The 23,094-nt window shown below is 37.9% G+C and overlaps 1 protein-coding gene and 1 long non-coding RNA gene across 6 annotated transcripts in view; one reads left to right on the top strand and one right to left on the bottom strand.

Moving 5' to 3' along the window:
- The window catches only part of LOC139995485 (uncharacterized), a 99,119-nt gene extending 97,780 nt beyond the window's left edge, over positions 1 to 1,339 (bottom strand). Inside the window, exon 1 of the long non-coding RNA XR_011801977.1 lies at positions 1,148 to 1,339. This is a non-coding gene — a long non-coding RNA (uncharacterized lncRNA). The remainder of the gene's footprint in view (positions 1 to 1,147) is intronic.
- The window catches only part of LOC139995477 (uncharacterized), a 165,878-nt gene that overhangs the window by 24,832 nt on the left and 117,952 nt on the right, over positions 1 to 23,094 (top strand). Inside the window, exons 1-2 of one of the 5 annotated variants that reach the window (XM_072019016.1) lie at positions 1,467 to 1,598; positions 2,808 to 2,940. The exons of 2 other annotated variants lie outside the window; for them this stretch is intronic. The gene's annotated coding sequence lies outside the window, so the exon portion shown is untranslated. Of the gene's footprint in view, positions 1 to 1,466; positions 1,599 to 2,807; positions 2,941 to 23,094 lie in introns of those variants that run through there. 2 more of the 5 variants (XM_072019017.1, XM_072019018.1) reach the window with 2 other exon arrangements.

The raw sequence follows: 23,094 nt of genomic DNA, 5'->3' as shown, positions 1-23,094 counted from the left end.
AAGAGGCCATCTGCTTCTAGGACGACGAAATAATGACCCAGTAGAAATAAGTATCTTTAGGTGCAAGGCTATCCACGACAATAACTCTATTACATTGACCAGACACATTTTCTGTGAAATTTTGTCGCCACTTAACGAACTAAGAAAGAATATTAGCCATTTTTTAAAGCGAAATTTCGAAAGCGATCGATCTTTCTTAAAATTTGATAATAAAAATTGGAAGGTTTGTAAAACGCAATTGGACGCGTATAATTTGACAACTGGATACGAGCATTGTTTGATTTTACTCAATTAGAACGTTTTTGAACGTTCCTGTAGCATTAATAAAGTTTCTAGTTGTTAACGAACTATTACATAAAACCGAGTATACGTATGAATCATGAAGAAAAATAAGCCCATCAAATAGTAATCTCGATATGATAATATTTCTCGGAGAAAATTGGTCACGGGCTCGTTTAATAGCCACATAAATTATTTCTTTTCTACCCACAAAATGGCTGCCGATAACGTCGACTTTATAAATTTTCTTTTATGTATCTTTGATCGAAACTTCAGAAGTTCTGAACGTCATTTCTTCCCGTCTGCGCGCCTGTAAACTTCCTTATATACAACGGCGTTTGTTCGACGTAAGAGTTTAAACACCTAATTTCATTATCGAACAATTTTTCACGTTGAAATATTCACGCGCATATACGGTACGTTGGGATCAAAGATAACAAACTCAATATTTCAAAATACAGTGACTCGTAAAGGCATTTGAGCGATTATCATAGAAAACGTATTACTGAAACATTTTCAAATTTTATTGGTACAGTAATGAAATATGTCTGTCGTGATCATATTGATAAAATTTATAATCAATTCGAAAATATAATATATGTAGAAGCTACAAGATAAATGATTTCGTAATATATTTACGATAGCACCTTCTACGAGCAACCGTATTTATCATAGCTATTAACGATGAAAAATTATATTTGAAATGTACGCACGCATCCACATTTATCTTTGTAATAAAATTACTAACTGTCATTCTGGCGAATACACCAAACCAATCAAATGTTTCATTTGTCAAAATTGTAATTCGTCAAAACATATAACCACAAACCACGGGATAACATAGAATGATTGATAAAAATCTGGTTACCTTATGAATTGGACGAGAAGTACACGATATTTGTTAACGATAATTTCATCAAACGATCATCCGAACATGCGTAAATTATTCGTACTCGTAAACTATGCACGACGCACTTACTACACCTTACACGACTAGTTCGTTTAGCAATATCTTTCCCATGATTCCCTTGGCAGGTCGGTCGATATTAGCGCCACTTGTTCGCAAAAATCGATATTGGAACGCACGAGTACGCGATCAGTCATACGACATACCACATCGTTCTTATTGCGCAGTTTCCATCTCGATAGATTTGTGTTTATCAGTCGTAATTTGTATCGTGTCTTGCTACGGCTTGAACGAGAGACAAACGATTTAACGAGTAAGTGATAACACGTGTATACCGCTCGAAATGCCAAACAACGACGACATCAGGAATGGAGAGGGCTGAATTCATCCTACTTTCATATATGCCACTTAAGTGAGTCAAGTTTTAAAAAATAGATAAGTTTTCTAGCTTCTCACACATATAAATTAATGTATTTATTCGAATACAATGCAATCGGCATAGAACGCGAGCATTTATGGAAATGTTAGGTTAAAAACAAACAACCAAATGCGTCTAATGTGTAATGCAAACGACAGAGATTATGAATTCTGTTCACTTTTCAAACACTATTCGTTCTTTGAATGTAAAAACAAAACAATATGAAGAAAAGAATCATAACAAACGCAGGGTTATTCATACAATTCTTCAGTGACAACCATCATGGTTTGAAATGTTTATCTTTCCAAAAATGTCTGTTACTACATGTTTTGAAACGTGCTTGAATACGTGAAACGTACAAACTTTGATTTTTTGCTAGTTTTACGACTGCGTCGTTATATTGTTTTCGTCTAAATACCTACGTATGAATGTAAATAAACACGCGCCTTCTGCGCGCCGGAACGTTCGGAAAATGTGAGCTACTTACAAAAAGAGATAACCCACCGGATTGCGTTCGGAGGAAGATGCTTTAAAAAGGAACGGAGCGTACGAAAAATGAAACACTAAAGGAAATCACGTTGGGGGGGGGGGGCGAATATGAGCAAATGGTACCGAAAAAACTAACGTATTGATTCGTTTGCAATATTTTTCCCATGATTCCCTTGGCGCGTCGATCGATATGAGCGCCACTTGTTCGCAAAGATTGATATTCAAACGCGTGAGTACGTAATCCGTCATACTATGGAAACGTCGTTCTCGATATATGTAAGTGTGAAACAAGTTCAACATTCTCTAATTCTACAGTAATTATTCTAAATATCATGGTAGGTAGCACGTAACGTAATAGAACTATTTTTATGAAGATCGAATTAAATTATAATTAGTTACCTTGAAAAATTGTCGTGAATCAGCGATTAATCCTGTCATGGCGTCGATATGTCAGGAGTGCCATAAAATTTCAAATATTTATACGTGTATACTACAACGGGTTACTTCGTATACTTGTTTGCTACCACTTCTTGTAAATTGCTTTTCTGACTTCAACTTTATCAAAATCGATAGTTTCATACACGAGGATGAATATTGATAGATTAAAAAAAATATAACCTTTTTTATGTAATTTCAAAAACATCCATCTTCCAGTATACCTACGTACATGTATCATGAACTCTATTTCTTATTTATAATCTTCCATATGTTTAGGTGTTTCATTGACTCGATGAGAAGTAAACTGGTTCCGCGACAAATCGTCTAGGCAGTGCTTTCCTGGGCATATCTCATATTCTCATGCAACACATCATACGCAAAGTTACTTTAAACATCATTGTCTTCATCAGTAAGTACCATCATGCATTCCATACTTTCTTTCAACAAACTATTTTCAATATTTATTGCTATAACGGAAATGTACGAATTATAATCCTTGCGTGTATCATGTAACGGAAACGCTGAAATTATCTGTTGACAAAAATTAAATGAGAAAATCGGTTTAAAATTTGCATATATTCGTTCAATTAATACAAGCGTAACATGATTTGCTTTAAATTAACGGTGTTACACTAGCGTTACCTGATCGAATTGGCAATTTATCAAACACATTGCAAAGTTGCAACGGAATATTATAGAGAATTTATAATAATGAGATAAATATTAACATTATGATGCTACGTAAGTAGGAAAATATAGCTTACTTCATATTGTGTTCTTGAATATTTAACGTTTAATAACACGAACATGGAATAAGCCTGAGGAACATCAGATATGTTAAAATACACGTTTGTATAATAAAGCATGTTCCAAAAATAAGTACATAAACACATAATATTACAGTATAAAATATTATAGAGTATTATACGATATTAAAATACTTTGCTCGAAGGAAACTACAGTAATCAATTAACTAATCAGTAATCAGCAGTATGAATTTTTTTTGTTCCTTTTACAACTGTTAAGTAGATTCTTCAATCTACTAATTACAACTTCTTTCACACCAGGCCCTAAGGCCAAACAATTTTAATAATATACACATGTATCAATGAAATTAGTCGTTCGCATATTAATGCTCTTATTATTATTCACATCGTTATTATTCGCACAATAATTTCGTTGAATAATCACGCCCTTGTTTCACGAGGTAGGAAACTGATTGTGCTAGATCGAACATGAAACTAGATGAAAATTTGTTTCAGGTGACAATTACATATATATACATAACCAATACTTAACATTTTTCTATCGGTTACAAAGTGGCAAATGCATTCAATACAAATAACGGGGTTTAACAATTTCATTTAAAAACTACCGATTTTGTGGTAATAATAAAAACAGCATATCTCATAATGATCTTCTATAATGAAATGTCCGTCACGTTTATGCAGTTTAACATTTACAATATCGATTCGATATGAAAGCTAAGAAGATTCTAAGCTCAGGAGACTAGGGATAAAATACCTCAAAACACGACCATCACAGACCATCTCGGGGTCATTATTTCAAGCTGCTTGCTCCGTATGATGAACAGACTATCGGTTTATCGATCGACCCATGCATTATTGTTTAATAATTTCTGGTCCTTTCCGCGGTCAAAAATAATATTTCACAGTTAAAATAGTAGACAGACATCGAAGTTCCAGATTCGTATACATATTTACGTCTCGGACATTCATTTTTCGTAGCTGTGCCATTACGATTCCGAAGAAATCTCATTTGATCAAAAATTGTACGAAGCTGATGCTATTTGTTACTTTTCCAATTACTAGAATTTACTTTTCGCGAGGACAGGGTTCGAAAGTTATAAATTCGTTCACCGAGTATTTTACACCGGCTAGAATTATTTTATTTCCCGGTTTCGTGAGCAGAGTTAATCATTAATCAGTGATCGGTGAACACGGAACCGGTGATTAGACGGTCTGAATGGACGATTACGTTTGAGAACGGGACTAGGAGCCGATAAAATTTCTCGTGCCTGCAACGAGCGCAATTATCTTCGGACGTCCTGCAATCGAAATATCGATTTACGCTTTTAAGTAAAAGCCGTGAGTCATGCTGTTGGTGTCTTTCTCGCCGAGACTCTTGACGTCAAGCACACTCGCTCGTCGAGCGGCTATGAAACAGCAATGGATGTCTTGTGCATGTAAGTGGCCGCATCTCGTAAGATAGAAAAATGTGCAAAAAGAGAGGAGTTATAAGCCGCAGGGAACCAGGTAAAACGAAATTGCGCCGTTTTATTCTTACCACAGTTGTGGCTCTGTGTTGGAGGGTTGCAGATAAACCTCACCCACCACACGTGACGTCCAAATATCGCGAAATGTCATTTTCATTTAATCCGGGCAAGCTTCCAGGAAATACATCTCCGGATTGAATAACGAAGGAACACGTTCCTTTCAATCTCAAATTGGTTCGATCGTATTGTCGGGAAATTTTCTACACACTTGTAGATACACGTTGTATATGTATATTATGCTTTCCTTCTGCAATATTATTATTATTATTATTATTTTTATTATTTTACAACTTTTATTCCACGATATTAATTTTATAAATCAGCTTCTTCTTTCTTTCTTCGTAACGAATCGATATACATACTTGACTCCTCAGCAATTTCCACGTTCATCACTTTTTCATTCTTGCCTATTCTTTCCACCGACACAGTTCAGAACTGGATTAGTAAGCTTTGTGGCGTACGTTTCAACCCCTCCTTTTTCTCCTGATCATAGACATGCGGTAAAATCGATATCGTGCTTTGTCTTCTTCAACCCCATTCGATGGTAACGTGTTAACATTCGGTCGGACTATACCCGAGCATTGACGTAACCGTTACGATATGTCGATACCCCGTCAGCTACTCGGCGAACCGTATTCTTATCTCCTAGTTCGATCCTATCGCCTCGAATTCCCTTCGAATCCGAAGGCCAATCCTGTCAATTACCTCTGCACGATTATTCCTCGTCGTGTTTTCCTCTAACGATCGTATTTATGGCATTCTCAGGATCGGCGTACACTACCACGGAGCACAATATTTCCTGGAGACAATCGCGTGTGTACGGCTACCGGTAGTTTATTCACGAGCAGGGTTTTCAGCGTATGTATGCAAGTAAGCAGGTATGTACGGGTTGGGGAACACCAAGAAAAGCAATACACGCGACCAGAATAACTTCGCACCTCGACCGCTGTGCCCAAAACTGAACCAACAGGGTCTGGAAAACCACTGTTACTCCAACTTTTCTATTTAGGCAAACTGATTTATGGGTCAATTATCGACCCTCCACCGAGAACAGATAACTTAACTCTGTCTTCCTTAGAGAGTTCCCCTTCCTTTTCTCACGGGTTCTTTTCTCTTTTTTTACGATATTAGTTTTTATATGTTTTGCGGAAGAGTGCCACTCGAATTTAATTCTCTGAGTGATCGTATCGTTAATGGATGGTATGTGTAGTTTATTGATGTTTGAGTAGGTACTTTTTGCTTCGTGACCATACTCTCAACGACGTTTTGGTGGTATAGTGGAAAGGTTCTTGATAACACGTTACGACATAGTTATTTGATAGGTGTATTACTGACCGCGTATCTCGTTTTTCTAGTCACGAATTTCCTTAACCGGGTGGAAAAAAATATCAGAGATTCGGAGGTGACAAAGAGATGGTAACGATTTTTCATGGCAAAGCCGTGTTTTACAAATCGCCGTAAGGAAACGTGTTCTGCGTTCAATTATCTTGAAATATCCAAATACGCGCCGAGGAAAATGTACTAGTTCGTGTTTGTATTTTCGCAAGAAACGCATTTACTCAGCTTTAATGCTTAATCATTTCCCATTCATCTATTTTTCTCTTCTTTCCATCCACAGTCTCGATACGGTTATTTTAATGAGCGTTCGCGAAACCGACGATTCTTGTAAAAAGGTTTCAACGATTATTGTCGAAGGACAAAGACAAGCCTATTAAACGCCTACATTTTATTTCACCGGTTTTTAATTTTTAACGTTTCCCGTTACGAATAATAGACGGATTTGCGTGATGTTTCATTAACGTTATGAAAATTTGGAAAACACCGTCGATATTTAAGATTCGTTTAAAGCGTTTCGCTATTAAAAATATATTAAACTGTAGCACGGATTTAAATTAAGAATTCTAGAAAACCTCAAACAGTTCTCGTAGCACGATTTTATGAAAACTCATCTTTTCTTTCGTATACGCCGGAAAATGTATTCGAACGTATCGCAAAGCTGGGATTCGTTATCATTCGAATAACGATAATCAGAAGCTGGTGTCGCGAGAACGAATAAAAAGAGGGGAAAGGGAACGGAAATATTTTCCTTTTGCATGCTAAATTTTGACATAAAATGCAAATTTTTTGGATCTCTGTGCGCGCGGTAGACACTCGACGTTCGAATCACGTGTGAATATTTCCGAGGTATAAGGCTGTCTCGTCCTTCTCTCTTCCAGTGAATCTAGGCCAGGACTAGATCGACGAATCTCTCTCGTATAAATACACCTGTCCGTGTTTTCGTTATTAATACCTCGATCTCTGTACGAAATTCGGTTTTGCACGCGTCGTATGACTAATTTAAATGTTCAAGTATCCTCGTCTACGGCTCGCGGTAACATATTTAATTTCCAACGCGAGTGCATAAAGTTCTACTCAGAGTGGTAAATGAAATAAGAGGAAAATATTTGTATGGACGGAGATGAAAATTTCGAGAGGAAATTTCGTCTTACGTGTCGATAAAAGTTTTCGATTTAAAAGCAAGTGTGCCAAATGAAAGCCACGCTTTTTCAAACGAATAAAGATCCCGCTTCGAGCTCGGTACGTTTAAACGCGTACCGATTGACTTCGTGTTTGTAATTGTAAGTGTAATTTTATCTGGTTTCCGTGTACCGGTCGGCAGAGCCTTATTTTCACGCATCCACGTCACGCTATTCTCTATTCCCATCTTGAAAATGACTATTTCCAACTACTAGCTCCATTGTATAGCCACGTTCGGTCGAACTTTCGCCGTAAACTCATCTTTTTCGAAATCTAAAGTTTCGAACTTTCAATGAAACTGTTGGCGCTGACGTATCCACCAACGTGTTCTGTGTTTTAAAAGCTCAGCCTGTGAACTTGCCCGCAATTCTCTCCGTCCTCGGATTCGTCCTACGAATTTATCCTGTAACTCGAGAAAAGTTGGTTAAAATTTCGTTTTTAGCAGAAAGGCGGATTCCAGCTCGAAGTCGATAATACCCGAGATAAAACATAGCTTTCTTTGGACGAAAAGAAAGTTATAAAATCGGGAATATTTCTTCGTACGATACTTTTCACACGACTGTAAGTTTTAATTTTGCTCGCGTCGTCATTTATAAAACTAGCAACGTCTTCGAATATTTATTTCTTTATTTTAATCTCCCCTCAAACGTAATATCAATGAGAACAAAAGTATGTAAGTAGCTTTCGTTTGAAGCGTCACGTATAGAACGCGCCACGGCGATAGAATTCCATCGAACAGATTGTAAACTGCATTGGCATATGTTCCGTAAGAGAAATACACGGTCTTTTACCCGATGCGTTTACCAACGAAACAAGATTTCTTTTTCAAGTAGATTCCTTCATCCGACTTTCATCGGCAAAACTTTCATCATCTCGCGGCGTGCATGCTGTCTGCCAGTGAATCAATCGAATACGTCAAATACAAGAAAATATTACCAACTCTCCGACTGATTAAATGTTGCTCACCCAATACGAAGTATCTCGTGCGTTCAAGGTGGGATACATTGATGGAACGGTTGAAAATTGAAGCAAATGTCATAAGCCAAAATGAAATTGCTTTCTATGATCTATATATATATATATTCTATATGTTCTATATATATATATATATGTATGTATTATTTGTATAGGTCCGTTACATTCCCTGTGTTGTTGCAACATTGTCGAAAGACTGAAGGCGCTATAGAAAAATGCTATGGAATATGGATGAGATATATCTCGAGGCACTTTCCGATATTATCACGAATTTGAAAATACCTGAGGGAGTTGAAACATCGTAGAAATGCTGTTAAACGGTGCAACCTATTCGAGATTCGAAAATATCGTGCGACAATTTATTGCGAAAAGTATGAAAATTCTTTGAAACGTTTCATCACATTATTGCAGTTTTAATTTATACTTCATAACAATTTGCTAGTTGCCTGAACATTATGAGTCCCTAGTGACATTGTTGCAAAAATTAAACGATGCGCGTGTTTGCTTCATGCCATGCTCTCAACATTGTTTCGTCTCATAATGATGACCCAGGAGACGCTGAACCACCTTCGCGACATTATAATGTAATATTGAGAAAAGTAGTCTACGTACCGTTTCGCGACATCGTTTCCTTGCTCAAACACATAAAAATCTTTAAACAGCCTAGAGATACTTTTCGCAACATGACTGTAAATATAAACAGATAGGTTAAAAGTTTTATTAAAATTAAATATTTCAACTGAAAGCCCGTTTCTACCTCGTTGTTAGAAAAAGATCGTAGGGCCCTGGGATTTTTCTCAAAAACAAAATTTCCTGCGGCTAACAAATTGAAAAGATTTTCCTAGTGTCGTTCGGTTAAAGTTCCCTTTCGTTCGAACAACGAATAGTCGACGGTTCGTGTTTGCATCGCAATGTAACGAAATGAATATCCGCAGGAGCGACATTGCAAAAATTAAATAACTTTTAATGATATCTACGCGTTTTTTCCCCATTGAATTGCAAAATTACATTCGTGCCGTTACTCGGTTAGCTACTGAGCCGCTTTGAATGCATAAAAGTCCAGGAGACAGAAAGCTTAAATAGAAGCCCTTCGTAATGCAATAAACGTGTTTAAAACTAATTTAAGTTACACAGAAACGAACTTCCTTTTTGCACCTTAATACTTATAAGCTCTTTGACTTGTCCCTCTTTACTGTCTCTTCTTTGTCTTTGTATAATTAATTCATCCGCTGTTTATACGCTTTAAAATCGTTACTCCCATGTACATATATATATATATATATACATACATACGATATACATAGAGTGGTTCATCAAAGTGTTTAAACAGTTATAAATATATCTATGAATGTACTATGTACGTTATACGGAACACATTGAAATTTCATTAACACTGCAATGACACCTGATTAGCATGATTATATTAGTTAAAATTTCAAACCAATCTGAAAATGTATATAGAAATTGTAAGATAGTAATTGCAAACGTACATTTCGTATTATCAACATATTTGAAGAGTTAATATTTGAACTATCTTTAGCGCGTATGTTGAAGATCATTATTCTTACGTTGTATACTAAATAGATTATATGTTTGCAGTAAATATCTCGTAATTTCCATATACATTGCCAGATTCCTTTCAGAATTTACCGGTATAACCAGGATGGTCGTGTATCGCTGTGCTGCTAATGAAATTTCAAAACATTTTCCATAACACGCGTAATATATTTACAAATATTTTTTACGCCAAACTCTTACAAGTTCTTTTAGATTTTATTCAAAGTAAAGATTTGATTAACGCAATACAATTATTCCGTCGGATGTTTGCGTTCAACGTCGACGTCGACGAGATACGATAATTTCATTAAGACGCGAATTCAGTACGGTTCGAAAGAGGAGTCTCGTTTATAAACGAAAAAGGAAGAGAGAAACGAGCGTAAGAGAACGTGCTGGGAACAAACGAGGAAATTGAAAACATTCCCGAAGACAAGTCTTTTAGAAATTCCCATTTTATTCGTCGGTAGTTCTCCCCCTCCCTCCCTCCCTCCTCGCCATTTCTTGCAGTCCCATCTTACCTCTTTAACTTCTCGTCTATCTATTTACCTGTATTCCTTAGTCTCAGGAAGGAAAAGATGCTCGTTCGTCGGTTTACCTGAAACTGAAACAAGCTGCGCCTGACAGACCTCCGTTTGCGCTATGTAGACCATTCTTCTTTATATTTACATTTACATTACATTATTATTCCATGGTACTTCTATCTTGTTTTTTTACCTCTGTCCACTCCCCTTCGTTAATCATACGTGTAAAGTAATTTGGAAAAATACATCTTCGGACCAAGCTAAGTCTACTTGTTTCTCCTTTGCTAAAAATCGACAAGAAAACTAAATATTACTTTTGCTATTCTGCCTCCCTTCTTTTTCTTTCTTTTTTCTCTTTGAAAATCATTGGATATATTTTCCATATCAATGTTGCCATCTTTGCTGCTCGAAGATCGTTATTAAATTGTTAGATCCGATCATCTTTCTCTTAAAAAGTTACACGTTAAAGTTCTACGATTAATTGCACTAATTTCTTCTTTCCCGGGAATTATTACCAAAGCGTCATGGATCACTAAAGTCTTGAGTATGGTAGTTTCAATATTCTTTTTTCTTCCGAAGTCGTTAAGATGGAACTCTTCTTGGTATTAATTTTAATGAGAAACGACGCGGTAGTTTATCTAGTTAACCGAGTTGAATGATTTAAAAAATATTTAGACTCAGACGGAAGATTAAGTTCGTCTCACGACACTCGGAAAGGTGCTCCCTTAAAGAATGCAAAGCTAAATCACGCAAGATTTCCCAGGAGTGTGATTTGTCTTGAGTCCGCGAGATAGTTTGCTCCACTAGTGCCACAAACCACACTTCCACGGAGTTCCTACCCATTTATTACCATGCCAGATTTTAGTTCGCAGTCAGCCAAAATATTTTCGATGATTTATCCTCGAAAAATAATTGATCCGACTGCGAAAAAAAATCACAAATATTTTCTCTTCGCTTTTCGATAGCTTCTTCCTAATCTATAATTCGTCTGATCATTTTAATAAATCGATTATTATTTTAACGGGATGATTTTAATAGATTAGATAGAGCTATAGATTCGGCAATCGTTAAAAATATTTAGGTGTCGCTGGAATACATTTTGATCTCGTTTATACAACAATTCACAATTTTGTCTGTGTATATGTTTATGTTACCAGCAAAGATGGACACGATACGCGGTGTAATAAATATCTGATAAGAATCGAAAGAAAATTTGGATTTTTTATAAGACAACGTCAAAGATATTCCAAGGGATATTTAACGATATCGTCTGCAAGCTATATACGTTTTCTGCTTTGTAAGCAGCAAATTTAAAGATTGTTCATCTGAAGATACATTTTTCGACCGTGTTTCCCCGCTTACACTTGTTTTGCAGGTGAAATTGTTTTCGGACTTAGCCTGATGTATTACCCTTTCTTGTGCGGCCTCCCTTTCCTTTTATTTTTCCAGCAGAATTCAGGAGATATATGGCTGTCGGAGTAAAAGCCAGATCGTACGGGTGTGTGTTGCTTTTAAACGAGCTCGTGGATACTACGATACATAGCTCGATCTTTGACTGGATCGCGGACTATCGCATCCTCGAGTATTTATTTTCCTAGCGAATTCTCGAATAGATTTCTAACCTACTTCGATGGAACGTACAAACTATGAAATAGTATAATACACAGTCAAAGATTCTGCAGCGAAATTTATTATTCGTAAGGAACTTTCGAATACTTTCTTTCGGACCATTTACTATAGAACCGTATGAAATATGGTGGACATAACAGTGATATGTGAGTTGCGGTATGGTGAAAAATGGCAGGAGGTTATTTTTCCAGCAGGCATTTTTCTCTCGAAATAAATCGAAATTTCGAAAATTCGCGGAGTACGTGTGTCGTTGTATGTTATTTACGGAAAGTGCCATTCCATTATTTTCATCCGTAGTTGCATCATGTAGAAATTTCACTTTTTAACTACAACATGTTATACACGTTTGGCAAATTTTCGTTGGAAAATTGGAAAATGTATGTAAATGCAAATGATCGTGTCCGAATTATTACTAAATACGCGGGCAATGTCATATACACACATACGGGAATTATTTATCGTGTTACGAGTAATATTATACAACGTTGTTCCGTATTATCGGCTACGAAATTCTACTCGAGTCGAGATCTCTCTGCCCTCGGAAAAACGGTTTCTCCGTGATTTTCGTCTCGTGTCTGAGTTCGCTTTGTATTCTCCTTTCCGTTTAGGCGATCGATCCATCTCGTCTCTTCTCGTCGCTGTTTTTCTTGTAAATATTACATTATACACGAGAGTGCTTTCAGTTAACAGTTTTCCATAAGGACGAGCAAAGTTTTCTTCACGGTTGAAAAACGGTGAGATCATTCTCCTCGGTGGAATGGGCCAAACTATTTCTTACGGGTTGTTGTTTTCAATGCCGATGTCGGAATACGTTGACTGGAAATCTGGGAAAGTCCGCTCGCTCGTTACCTTCTCACCCTCGCGAAGGATCTGTCCTTTGAGAGATGCCGTGACACGTCCTACAATTAAGCGTGACGTTCGCAAAGCTAAAAGGATCCTGCTTCCTGGATTATGCACCCTAAAATTTCCAGCTATAACCTACATTCTCTACACGTGTCCGAACTTTCCCATTCTACAGCAGTTTTTATATCACTCTGTGGGATTTGGATTTTACTCCGCTCGTTGAATCGGTCGATGTATATTTGAGGTTAATCGCTGAGTACAACGCTGCAAAAAATGCAACAAAAGCACAGAGGAACCACAATGGAAGCTTAATTGCGATGGGGTTTTTTGCCATTTTCTTTTATAAAACAACACGCCTGCTATCGTCGACTAAACGTCCTACAAATTCTAAAGTCGTGAAACGTGGTTTCCTATTGCGACTTGCCTCATAGTGGCTCGTAAAAGTGTTCGAACACTCGTCATAGAAAATTTTTATGAATATATTATGTATATTATATTTGCAACAAAAAATATATATATTAACAAGTTCGTTTCAAGTTTTATCAATACAATACTCGGTAAGTACCATAGAAATTACAAAATGTTTCGTAAAACACATAGCATATATTCGTGAAAGATGTCTAAAAGCATAGAGTGTTTTGGTGAACCATCGCTCTCAGTTGGCACCGCATCGATTTTCAGGACGGACATAATCGTAGGGAAACGAAGGTAACAAAGGTCAGAGCGAGACGCATGCTAAAGAGGGTAACTATGCTTGAACTTTTTATAGCGTGATGTAACAAGAAGCACGGGGGTTGGAGTGACGGTGAAATTTACCCAAAGTTATTATCCTTCTTTTCGCTCTTTCAACGCACCAGTTCTAAAAAGTCTCATTTTGCATTCTGTTTCGTAGCCGTCGCGATTTCTCGGCAAATTTTTCTTCCTCTTCCCTCTCCCCTTCCCCACCACCCCTCCTCTTTCCACGTTTACTTTGCTCTTTTACACCCCTAAACGTATTATAGTTTCCGCGTCCTTTTATATTTTTCGTCTCTCGCGTGGTCCTATTTGTTTGTCCGAAAAGGTGCTTTTAAATTTGGGCACAGAGTTGCAGGAAATTTGATGAAAATACCGTAAGCATTCGACGAATATCTCTACTTTAAAATTCTATCAGTTTTTCCTATTATATTTTAAACGTTTCACGCCCGTCGTGCAATAATTACCACTCATCAATTATCCACGATTGTACTAACGTTCAATAATAAATCAAGTTGCATTAAACCCAATATACGCTTTGTTATACGCGTAGTAGAACCAGAGATTAAATTGTTAGCCTAAAATAGTTAAAAAATATACGTACAGTTACCTATTTTTATTTTATGCAAGGTCATCCTTAGTTCATACAAATTTACGTCATCAAACTTATATATGTATATGTGTTAATAATATCAAAAATAAAAAAAAAGATTTATTAATCACGACGTGACTGCCTTCGATCGGTTTTAAAGTTATCTTCGTGTAATTGTTGAAAACAACAGAGTCAGTTTGTGCAGTGAAAAGATAAGACCTACCGTATATATTCGATAATTTTTGTTAGTTTACAAAAATTTAATGTAATTAGAGGTTATAAGCTCTAGATAAGAAATTTAATAATATATGCAGGTTCGTATTAGCGTAAGCATAGTACGCCTACGCTAAACCATTAGAAGGTTGAATCGTTAAGGTAAAACTGGCGATAACGTGACGATCCCGAAATCACACTCCTAAAATACTCTAGACCAGCCAGTTGACCCGAGCACCAAGCGTAACACCTCTTGAAGAAATGTCACGTAATAACGAAGTCGTTGAAGCGAAACGGCTGGATCTCGTACGCGTTTCGTGACATTTTGCTGGCTGGAAATACACGGCTCCCTTTCGGCTTGCAACGTTCGAATTGGGTCATTCACTCGCATCGATCCTCAATCGTCGTCCAACAAGCTCGTCGAGGAGTCTCCTTCGACCATTTCTCACGACTTAGACACAAATTCTTCCGATTTTCTCTAACTAGACCACGAGATCTCTCTCGATAGTACAAATAAAAGAGTAGGGATTATTTTAAAATAAATCTCTTGCGTTTTAAGGATGTAGAGATGCTGGAGTACGATAAGACTAATTTAAATATTTGATGCGGTAAGAAGATTGTAACGATAGTTAAATTATAATTTTTTTCCTTCTTTTTTTTTTTTTTTTTTTTTTTTAGCTGAAAGCGAGAGATATAGCGATAACGAAAGTTTCAAAAGAATTAAAAAAAACATATTACGAATTATAAGGTTACTTACTTAAAAAAAATTACGTCTATTTAAAAATCTAACGTGTTAGTATATAACGCTTTCTCTACCGTACAAAGAATCCAGCGAAATAATAAATAAATTTCCTCTTACGTCTCGAAGATTACCTGACTGTTTCTAAATTTAAAATAAACATACCTAAGTATCGTCGCAAGACTTTCGAACAACAGTGTACATATGGTGTAGAAGAAAAACGAGAAGCATCAAGATGTTTGCCAGTGATACTGTTAATAGGACGTAGGAGCGAGCTCTTACCGGCCAATAAAAAAAACGACGTTTCTTCTATTGCTCGTTAGCAGAGAGAATCGGTATCGCGGGTACTGTTTGCAGTGTCGATCGATGTTGGTTAACCGCGTCGTCACCGACGTCAGTTTGACAAAGTGGCCGCCGGAAAAAGCGTATTCGCAGCGTGATACTCTGCCTTATCGCGATCGAGGAACGAGCGTGCAACTTACCTACGCGACAAAAATTGCCAGTCGCAGGGTCAACGGGATGCAAATAAATGCTCGACGAGAGTCTTGATAAATTGTTTCAACGGTGGGCTTTTTCTGGTTCGACTAGTCGTGGGAACTGGCGTCGAGAAAAAGGAAGTGGAAAAGAAAATGTTGGAACTGGGGTCAATAAGGGTCGCGCCGAGTCTTCGGTAACGAGATCCAGTGACACAAGAAAGGAATACTTGCTTTCGAAAGGATGCTTGTCGGTAGTGTGAAGATGATAGGATTTTATCGAACGAGTCAAGAGTGTTTGTAAATAGAACGATAGATGATGGTTCTTGGTCTAGGATGTTAGATGCACGAAGGAAGAGTGTTTGGCCAGTGCTTGAGAATATACTATGAACGAAGGATGCATGGCTATCCAATATTTTAGACGCATTTTTAAGATAACTTTGACGGGTGGCTAGGAATAGAGAAAGAGAAAATAGGTATAAAATAAAAATTGTCTGGTTTTAATATCGAAACGTACGACCAATGTTCAACACCTTAGAAAATAAATCATCAAGCTGGATAAAGCTGATCGGTTTAACCTACGCTTGTCTCGTATATTTCCCCCTATTTTCATTTGATAGAGGCTTCACGCTTTAATCGTAGGTGGTTCTACCGTTAAAAAGTATATCTACGGTATATCTATAAATCACTGTGCTGTTTGCCAGATCTCACCATCAACCGCATCAACCGCTACAATATTTTCTCCAGCAAACCGATCGATCTATTAACCGAGCAAATCGCATCTCCGAGTTTACGCAGAGCCGAAAACAGGAACGAAAAACGTGAAAGAAAGAGAAAGAAGGGAAGAGAAATGATTTGTCGCGAGCAAGATCTCGTCATTTTCATACCGACTCGACGTTACTATCGGGGTTAGTGATCGCAAGTAGCCGACCTCAGCCGATACAGGGCAGAACGAGAGCGACAGGGATGGTGCGGCGGTGAGGAAGAGAGAGAGGGGGGGGGGGGGGAGAGAGGGAAGTTGCATCGAAGCGTAGAGAACAGGCGGAGCGAGAGAGGCGAGCAGGACGAGTGGGAAAAGGGGCGAGCCAACTAGCTAGAGAGACGAAGAACACGGCTGGGAAAATCGATAGAACGAGGGTCGCGTACGCGCCGTTGGAAAATGAAGGCGCAAAAGTTTTGGCTATAAAATCACGCCTGTATCAGGCTCAGACAGCTCGTAGCGGTCGTCGCTGGCCACGTTCAGTCTTCGGCCGTTGTTACCAACCTACGAAACAGGCTTATCCAGCGGCGAAATCAGAAAATGCGCTTGAGCCGACTCCAGACTGTAAAAACGACGATAAGATCAGCCACTTGATCCTGTTACGAGGCTAGCAACTTTTCCGTGGCGATGTCGTCGTTATAAAGTCTCCCCAAACTATACGGGACATCTCCATCCGAGGATCTTCCTCTGCTTCTACTTCTACTTCTTTTTCCTTTCCATCTTCTACGATCAACTTCTCGACTCCCTGACTTTGGGGATGAATTCCCCAACTATATCTTGTTCCCGATGTCGCGTTGCCTTTATGATTGTTCAGAACCGGCTTCCAGACCAAGCAGTTGCGAACTGATACCTTTCGCGTTGTTATCTCTCGATTCGATGCCGATACCGCGATCCGTCAAAGGGCGATAGGAATCTCCCATTTTATATCTTCCAATGCATTTTCTAATTAACCGTAACTTTCTAATTTTTTAAGAAGAATATTTTCCTGTTATTTATTATTCCTTTTGTTTCAAGTCCTTCGAGTTCTCTGAATTTCCGCGATCCTTGTTTTCGCGTCCATATCAAATCTGTGGAATATCTAGCCGATCCAAGTTCGAAATCGTCGCGTCGTATGCGATTCGAGTTATAAAAGCGAGGGTAAGATGCTCGCTTAATCCCGTTTGGAGGGTGCGATGAGACAAGAACATGGGCAGGCGAGATGGGATTGTTTCGAGGTGATCTGGTATTCCGCCTTTGTGGCGAAGTTTCTTGCGTTTACGAAAGGGATTCCGCTTAAACCCCACGTATCTTGCCACGTATCTGGTCGTTCGGTAGTAAAGATTAATCGATGCAATAAACGTGCATAGAACACGCGGCAAAATATACGAAAATAAATAGACTGTATTACTGCATATTACTCGGCTAAGTGATTGTTCGTTTCCAAATCGATAATTAAATTCTCGTTGTCAGAGATCCATCTTTGAAAATAATGATATTTGAAGGCCATTGACAGTCTGTTTTAATTTTCTCATCATTTTATACGGATATCGGACAACGTCTCTGGTTCACCATATCGACAGTTTTACCCGTCTGAAGATAGATCGAGGAAGTAGTATATATGCCAAGAAAATTTCGAATTATCAGGCAGCCAGGGAAAATAAGACAACACGCTTCCCTTCCATTTAGCGGTTGATATATGGGCGACGCCTCGTGGATATAACACATCCCTCGACTCTGGTCTCCAGTGAATTTCGCACGCTGGCTTCCGTAGAACGCTTCGGTTAGATGCTCCGATTCTCTGGCTTTACCCCGTTGTTTGATAAATATTTTTCATTTAACTCACGGTTACCGCGCTAATAAAAACTTATGACTATACCAAGCATCCTTTCTCAAGTTGGACAACGATAATATCCTTCTTTCTTTACTTTTATGATCGACTCTTTTATGTGCCTCTTAGCATTCTCGGTTGACCTAACGGATATATCCGAAATCTTATAAATATTTTTAAGCAGACACGTCGTAAATAAGGTAAATGGAGTGCATCTGTTATACGATACGTTAAATCTTTATGCCTTCACCTCTCGGAACTGGAGTAAGCAACAGAAGCGAATGAAAGGGAATAGGAGGAAAGCAGAATAACAATGGAAAAATATATATTAGACTGTATGGAAAATTCGTAACGAAAGTTAAGGAAGATTGAAACAGTTTCAGATCTTTTGTCATTTATAACTTCACAAATGAAGTTAGAAAGAAGAAACGAATTTTGTTGAAAAATTTCTCGTCCCCTTTAACGATGTAATAGCATCGAATTATTTTTACGAACTTCTCAAGTATTTGATTGTTTGCTCGTGTCTCTTGAAGCCAAATCATCCATTCTAGATCGTTGTGATATTTTTCTTGCATTCGAAATAAAGAATAACAGCGCATTGAATTGTTATGACGAATGAAAAATAGCGCAGCTCTAAATTGTCCTATGAATTACATAAAAGAAAAATTTATGAACCAAACGATTCTCGCATTCGTGAACAACCGTGATATTCTATTTGCGCGATACGGCACGATATTGTCCGGGGAAATATATTTCGTTATTCGAACGTATCGGGTAAAGTTCTCCTCGACGATGTCGCGCGTTTTTTTAGATTTTACGTTTTAAAGTAACGGCAAGAGGGAAGAACGTAACAGGCGTACGCGTTCAATTAAAGATATTTCGCGAACGGACTAGCAAACGTTTCCCCGCATTGCGATAATACGAAAGACGCCTAATAAAATTGTAATATTTGATGAAAGAGACATTGCTTTTAGGGTAATGCGACGCAGACTGCTTGTTACGCATTATGCATTCATACGAAAGAACCGAGGCGAAGATCGCGTTTGTCACGCCACTCACAACAATCGTGTAACTTCCTTTGTTATAACTTTTGCGACTTGGTCTTTGTCTCTTTTATTTTCATTGTTTATAAAGTTGGCTGAAGTCGCACGTACAGTTGCAAAAGATAGAATGGAACAGGTCATAGAAATTACAAACAAAAATACAAAAATCTACGATATACTGAAACTACAACGATATACTTTCGTCGAATAAAGTTCTCCTAGTATAAGAGCAAAAAGAAAAAGACGATTATAACAGGACTCGTAACTGGACACTCGAAGATATCCCGCGAAGAACACTAAACCAGCATGTTGCAAGCTGCAAAGCTTAACAACTACAGAGCTAGCGCAGTAACACGTAGCGCGGAAAACACTAAATACAGCGGCGGAAATATAAGAACCACTTCAATCCATCTAAATTATCCGAAAGCTTATAATCTTTACTACGATATCTAGCTTCCAATATAAATCCCAATAAAAGAAAGCTACCTCTATTAATATAAAACGAGCGCACAGCCAGTTCGATCGAAATAATATTTAACAATTATCTTATTAATATTAATAATATTTAGCATCCGAAATAGCCACACTTTTATCGCGTTCATCCAAGCGAGAACATTTGCGTTTCATAAATACCATTTTTTAATCTTCCATCTTTCAAAAAGCCATACTTTTATCTGTTATCATAAAAAGCGGCTCCGAATGCACAAAGTAGTAAAGCGAATAAGCAGCCATAAACGTTAATGCAACCCACCGTCTACCTTTGATTGCAAGAAGCATTATTCCGCTGAACCGCGCTATTTTCTGAACGTTTCGCCGATCATAAATTCGAAACTCGTACGCACGATACCACTGCATTGCATTTGCTCTATCGCAATTTACGAACATTTACCAGAGCTCTCCTCTCTTCGCCTACAAAAGACAAGAAACAAGTACGGTGTATACATACACAGCTATTATCCGATTTTGCTAACTTCTCGCGGTAAATATCACGTGCCGTTGGTTTACTTCCAAAACGAATACATCGACACGACGCTATAATTATTCGGTTTTGCCTATCCGCTAATACTTGTTTCGTACTGTTTGCGGTTATATGTCTCTTGCAAGTATCAGGGGCGCGTTTATCGTTAGATATTATCGGGGTGAACGCATTCTTGAATGAATCGATGGTGTCCCACTGGCTTCATTAACGACGTGCCGCGCGTTTCTCATTGACATACGAATATATCGCCGTTCAAAGACGTCGACAGAAGCGTACGGAATTCCGGGTGCATCGCCGCGTATTTGATATACGAAATGGGTTGCGTTACGGCGCGATTCCATCACGTCGTTCTATGAAAGCCACAGATCGAATAAATCAGGCGAAAGACGACACGTTTCGCGATTCCTTTGTACCTGGTGCGAATGAATTGTCCGATAAAGGCGAGATGCGCTACGCCTTCGCTGCCAACAGCATTTTCATCATGGTTCGATCTAGATTCGATTGCAAAGAGTCGTCCTATCTATCAGGCTCTGGCCACCGTGACGTCAATCGATTTCCAATGCAGAACTTTGCATCACCACGGCGATTAGGGATATTAAGGCTAGATGGTAGGTTATTTTTTGTAATATCGTTAGAAGTCGACATTGGAATTACCAAACCAAATATCGAAGTAAACGTCATTGCTAAAAATATACGAATACGTTTGACCGATTGACGTAAAATCGAGAATGTACATATTTATTTTCACCGTATCGCTTTAATTCGTCGAGGATCAAGCGATATAGCTTCTCGTAATATTATAAGTAGCTCGTCGAATCTCATAAAATTATAGAACCTTGGTGAAAGAAATAGCGATAGAAAAATGCTGTACGAATTCTTGGAATTCTATTTCGTGGAACGCTTCACGATTTTGCGTAGTAATGGGTTAATTATGATCGTTTATACGTGATATATTTAAGGCTGACATTTTTAGTATTAGGGAATCTTATGTCGTATCTGATTGTTTCAGAAACACGTAGCGAAATTTAAGAAGAATTGGATGGCAATGTATTTTCATAGAGATAGCATTTTGTTGAATAATGTATCATTGCTTTCTCACTCTAACTTTTCCTATCTATTGCTTCGTCTACTTCGAAAAACTCTTCATCTTTTCCGATATCGAGCCTTTTCCAACAGCTTTTACGAGTTCCAGTTATAAAATATAATAATCCGTTGAATCATATTTAACGTCTGCTATATTTGATAAACGAGGATTGGATATTTTTGCCTTCTCAACGCGAATTCTTCGTTAAAAATTAACATCCGTCGATTTTAATTATCGAAATCTCAATATTTAACAAGAAACAGAATATACTTGTTTTAGCATTCCATTTTTGATCGGATGATAAAAGTAAATTATTCCTTTTCGATTTCGGCAAATACGTGGCTGCGTGTAATATCGATTTTCAGAAACGGTATGAACCTCCCAAACGACCCAATATAATAACAGAATCATTTGTGGAGATGCCTGCTTGGACCGAACAAATTGTTTTACAAGGGATGCGACTGAATTTGAATAATATTCAAATGGGCACTCGTACGAATAAAACGACATCAATCATCAATGACTGTATGAATTCCATCTTCCGTTTCGATGTACTAAATCTTCCTGTCGCTCTATCCTTTTTCTCTTCCGTTGAACATTATTTTGAAATTGTACAACTCCATAATTTTAGATTTGAATCTATCGGTCGAAATTTGTCGCGCTTATTTTGTAAATTTACACGACAGAGACGAAAGATTTTGCTTTCGATCAACGTTTGCTATTGTTAAGTCAATTTGTTCATACAAATATTTAAAATTACTTCTTTTCTCGTTCGCACTGCTCCGCGGAAACGTGTTGCTCTTCGAACGATCGAAACTTCCGGTTTCTTCCGTAATTAGCGTTTGGCAGATTCGCCGCGGCTTACAAGTCGCTCCGACAATGAGGTTCTACAACCAGAGCAAGTTTCTTGCTACAAGATAGACCCGGAAACTTGCAGAATTGTTTTGTAGATCGAACGTCTGTATGCTGTATAAGTCTGGAAGGGATAGAATGTTCAAGTTGAGACGAAGGTAACAAGACGAAGCTGCTTGTAGTACTTGTGAAGATCGTTCGTCTCAAAGCAAACTTCGCTGGTTAAACGAAGTCAACCGTTTGATTCCGCGAAGAATGAACACAGAGCAAATAACCCACATATACTAGGGAAAATATATAAACCTCTTCTGTTCAATTTCCTCTCAGATTTCTGTACTGAATTTTTCTGCTTTATTTAATATCGCTCAACGCTTTAACTAGATCGCTGATGTTTACGTATTTGTGGAGAATTTGAAGTCGCTGGTACCCACCACAAAATGTACAGAATGAAACCGAATAAATATAGGAAGAAATATTCGAAGCTACGTTCAACGATAAAAGTTAGAATCGACGATAACGTAACAACCGAGTAATTTTTCATTTTCTTTATTAATTTACTTCAATTCTACTGCTACTTAAATGTTACACCCGCACGTTCTCTATTCTCACCGATACATTTTAATAGAAATATTCGCTGTATTCTATCTCTTAATTGATCGTCGTCCATGCGAATTCTCAGGCCGAAAATACAAAGACGCGTATAATCGCGATTTCTTCAGTCGCATGTAGAAGAATACGAGTTTTCCCGAACATTCGCAATGCGGTTGTAACGTTCTTGCTACGCTGTTTCTTCCCGAACATTTTACCCATTTGACGGGAGTTAAACGTTGGAATAGTTTCCTGTTCCCAGGCACGACAGAAACGACACTCCGCTCTCGTTCAGATAACGCAACTTCCAATTGAATTCTAGCACGCCGGCAACCGAATAATACTTGGTTTAAGCACACTGTA

The sequence above is a fragment of the Bombus fervidus genome, chromosome 16, assembly GCF_041682495.2.
Source record: "Bombus fervidus isolate BK054 chromosome 16, iyBomFerv1, whole genome shotgun sequence".
Lineage (NCBI taxonomy): Eukaryota > Metazoa > Arthropoda > Insecta > Hymenoptera > Apidae > Bombus > Bombus fervidus.
The sequence above is the reverse complement of the archived record's forward strand: the minus strand, read 5'-3'. Positions and strand labels throughout refer to the sequence as shown.